Here is a 4,382-nt window from a genome sequence, read left to right as displayed (position 1 = left end):
TTGCTATCAGTTTTATTTATTATTTATTTATTATTTATTTTGTATGCAAACTTTTTATTGAACTATTATTTAAAATATCACTCTTCAAAGAGGTCACAAACATTATAGCACTCAAATATTTAGGTAAAACTCTTCAAGGGTAAGCTATTTTTTTTTTTTTCAGTCAGCTTGTCCAAAGTTTAGCAGTGGAGGACACTGCTACAGAGACTTGCAGTTGGTTCAGACTCAGTTTCTGCTCATGCTATGTAGAGTATCCACGAGGTTTTTATTGTAATCTGCAATCTGCTTGGTCACATTTTTCATAATTGACTGGTAGTCACTCTTTTGACTCTTGGTTGCTATGAATTTTTTCATCCAAAATTATTTTGCTCGTGGTGTTGCCACTTCCTGTCTAAATTTGTAAGCTTAGAATGTGTCTCATTTTCTTGCAGTTGTGTTTTTAGCATCTCATAGTTTACATTTAGCTTCTGTTATTTTCTTAAAGGCATTTCTACGGGTTGTTAATACTGTTCTCTCCTGATGTAATTTCTTTTTCTTTTCTTCACCTGATGATTTTAAAGCTGGAAAATCATTATATGTTTTCAAATCAGCTGTCATTTGCTTAATTTTGCTTTTCAGAGAATACTGTTCCTCAGTCATCTTACTGTGCAGAAGCTCCATTTTCTGTAGATCCAACTGTAGACATTGGCTATCTGAGGTCAAATTTCTAGTTGTACTTTGTGATTTCTGCATTTCAGTAGATTTAAAGTTGAGATCATCCTACATCATCTTCAGCTCTTGGTTGGTGATAGAGGATATCTGTTTTATACAGTTTATATTTCTACTACTGTGCTCCAAAAGTGTAACAATGTTGGCTTCTATCTGTGCCTTCTGCTCCAGTTCTTGATTCTTAGTTTCCTCAAAAGTCTCAATAAAAGTGTCCGTATTTTCCTCTCCCTGTTTTAGTTCCTTATACTTCTGACTCATTTCACCATGGTGTTCTTCTAAATCCATGTCTAGTTGTCTAATTTCTTCATTAAATTGCTTTATTTTTTCTTTTATGTCTATTAGCTGTTGCTCCTTGCTGCCTATTTCCTGATTATCTTCTTTAACTTGCTTGAGTAATCTCTCTCTTTCTTTCATTGGAGATCCCATGCTTTTGTCTTCAGCAATCATTTGGTCTTGATGGGACTCCCAACTCATAAAAGTTTTTTTGTGCAGCAGTACAGCCTCCTATTTAACCTGGAGGTGTGCTATTTCAGCTTCCAAGCTCTCTTTTTTTTATGTTCAGTGAATCTAGCTGTTGCTGAAGTGTATCTAATTCCTGCAACAGTTTCTCATTTGTGGTTTTCATTTCTATGTAACTGACTTGTTTTTCAGGAGATGTGTTTCTGATAATGTCATCTGCTGCTTGCTTTTCCTATTCAACTTCTTCTACTCTTCTAGTTTGTTTTTCCTTCGCTTGTCTTTCAGTAAATATGATATCCATATGTTGTGTGGATAGCTCATTTTGAGCTTTAAGCATGTTGTAATCATTCATTACTTCTTCCATTTCAGCATTGGTACTAAGTTTATCTATCAGCTTATTGTAGTTTGCTAGTTGTCTTTGAACTCTTTGATTTCAACAGCTAAAGTCTCAGCTCTCTTTTCATATGACAAATACACTGAATTCTCTTGATTGTACATTTCTATTTCTTTCTGAAGTTTATTAACTTCTATTGTAAGTTCATTTATTTTACTTTGAAGAAATCCAAGATAATAAGATTTGTCTAAAATTTGCCTCTGGGAACCTTTCATTCCAGTTTTCATTCCACTCAAACCTTGTTGTGTTACAGGACAATCATCAACTTTGATTTGAGAAGACAGAATTCCTCCTGTCCCTATGGGACCACCACCAGAGCCTGGTCTTGCTGTTCCCGGTGACATTCCAGTTGCCACTCGAATATTACCTGATGGGGGGTCATATTCCAGAAGGAGGTCTTCCAGTCAACCCCGTTCCACCTTGTGAAACAGGGCAAGCTGCTGAAGGTTTGTAATTCCTGGCCATTGTTTGTTTACTTTAACCACTCCCCTGGTGCAGCAGGAGGAAGGTTGTAGCAGGGGTACTCAAAGTTGTTTCCAGGTTTCTATCAGTTTTAAAATAGGGTGTTATAAGTTTAAGATATGTAAGCTTTATGGTAACCACAAGGGGAAGTTCTGTAGTAATTACACAAAGGAACACGATAAAGAAGTCAAACAAACTGATATCAAAAGACATTAAAACACAAAAAAGACAATAGGATAAGAAACAAGGAACAGTGGATCTACAAAACAACTAGAAAAGAATTAACAAAATTACAATAGTAAGTCCTTACCTATCAATAATTACTTTAAGTGTCCCAGATTAAACTCTCCAATTAAAAGACATATAAAGGCTGAATGGATAAGAAAAAAACAAGATCCAAATATGCTGCCCACAAGGAGTTCCCTTTAGCCTTAAAGACACACAGTGACTGAGAGTGAAGAGACGGAAAAAGACATTTCAAGGAAATGGTCACCAAAACAAGGAGGGTAGCTGTACTCATCTCAGACAAAATAGAGTTTAAACTAAAAGTGGTAAAAAGAGACAAAGAAGGTCATTGTATAATGATAAAGGGGTCAACACATCAAGAAAGTATGACAATTTGTGCACCCAACATGAAAGCACCTAAATATATAGAGCAAAACCTAGCATATCTGAAAGGAGAAATAAAAAGTAATACAGTAATAGTTGGGAGCTTTAATAATCCACTCTCAACAATCAGTAGTAGATCATCCAGACAGAGAATCAATAAAGAAATGATGGATTTGAGAATGCTATAGACCAAAATGACCTTACTGACATATATAGAACATTCTGTCCAACAACAACAAAATACACTATTTTTCTCAAGTGCAAATGGAACATTTTCTAGGAAAGGCCACATGTTGGGTTACAAGTTTCAGCAAATTCAAGAAGATTGAATTCATATCAAATGTTTTCTCTGAGCACAATGGCATGGAACTAGAAATCAGTAACAAGAGGAAAACTGGAAATTTTATGAACACATGGAAATAACCAATGGATCAAAGAAGAAATTAAAGGGGAAATTAAAAGTTTCTTGAGACAAAAAAAGAAATACAACAGAACATACCAAAACTTGTGGGGTGCAGCAAAAGCAGTGCTAAGAGGGAAGTTTATAGTAGGAAATGCCTGTATTAAGAAGCAAGAAAGATTCTAAATAAACAACCTAACTCCATACCTTTAAGAAGTAGAAAAAGAAGAACAAACTGAGTCTAAAGTCAGAAGAAGAAAAGAAATAATAAAAATTAGAGCAGAAATAGAGAACAGGAAAACAATAGAAAAGATTAACCAAACTGTGTTGGTTTTTTGAGTTGATAGACAAAATTAACAAAACCTTAACCAGAAGGAAAATGAGAGGATCAAATCAATACAATTATAAATGGAAAAGGAAACATTACAACTGATAGAAGAACCTGATGTTACAACCTAGAAGAAATGGGAGAATTCTTAGAAATATACAACAAGACTGACCTGACTCAGGAAGAAATAAAAAATCCGAATAGACCAATTACCACTAAGGAGATTAAAAAAAAAAAAAAAGTCCCAATGAAGAAAAAGCTCAGAACCAGATGGTTTCATTGGTCAATTTTACCAAACATTTAAAGAAAAATTAACATCACTTTTCTAAAACACTGAAGCACTCTCAAACTCATTTTGCAAAAAGGCCAGTATTATCCTGATACCAAAACCAGAAAAAAGACACTACTAGAAAAGAAAATTATAGGCCAACATCCCTAATTAATATAAATGCAAAATTTTCAGTAAAATAAAAAATGCCACAGCACCTTAAAAGCATCATATATAGCATGATCAAGTGGGATTTATGCCTGCGAAACAAGGATAGTTTAACATATGTAGATCAACTAATGTGATACATCATATTAATAGAATGAAAGAAAAGAATCATGTGATCATCTCAATAGATGCAGAAAAAGCATTTGACATAATTCAACATCTATTCATGATAAAAATTCTTAACATATTAGGCATAGAAGAAACATATCTCAACATAACAAAGGCCATATATGACAAGTCCATGACTAACATCATATTGAATAGTGAGAGTTTAAAGCTTTTTTCTAAGATCAGGGATAAGACAGGGATGCTCACTCTCATCACTCCTTTTTGCCAGAGACCAGCTCCAGCAACCAGGGGTTCCTGAAGGATGAATGGCATCGGCAAAAAAGTGAAAATAAAATAAAACAAAAAATAAAAATGGACACAGACAACAGCAGTGTGTTGAACTGGCCGATTTACTGCAGTAAACGTGGCATTATATATGCTAGTGATTTTCTTGTAACATACATCATCTATGTTTTTC

The 4,382-nt window shown here is 34.3% G+C and overlaps 1 pseudogene; it reads right to left on the bottom strand.

The window, feature by feature from the left end:
* Positions 1–225: 225 nt before the first annotated feature.
* LOC102956097 lies at positions 226–2,026 on the bottom strand (annotated as a pseudogene).
* Between the last annotated feature and the right edge of the window lie 2,356 nt (positions 2,027–4,382).

Source organism: Panthera tigris, chromosome B2, assembly GCF_018350195.1.
Source record: "Panthera tigris isolate Pti1 chromosome B2, P.tigris_Pti1_mat1.1, whole genome shotgun sequence".
NCBI classification, from domain to species: Eukaryota; Metazoa; Chordata; class Mammalia; order Carnivora; family Felidae; genus Panthera; species Panthera tigris.
This window is presented reverse-complemented; position numbering and strand designations above follow the sequence as displayed.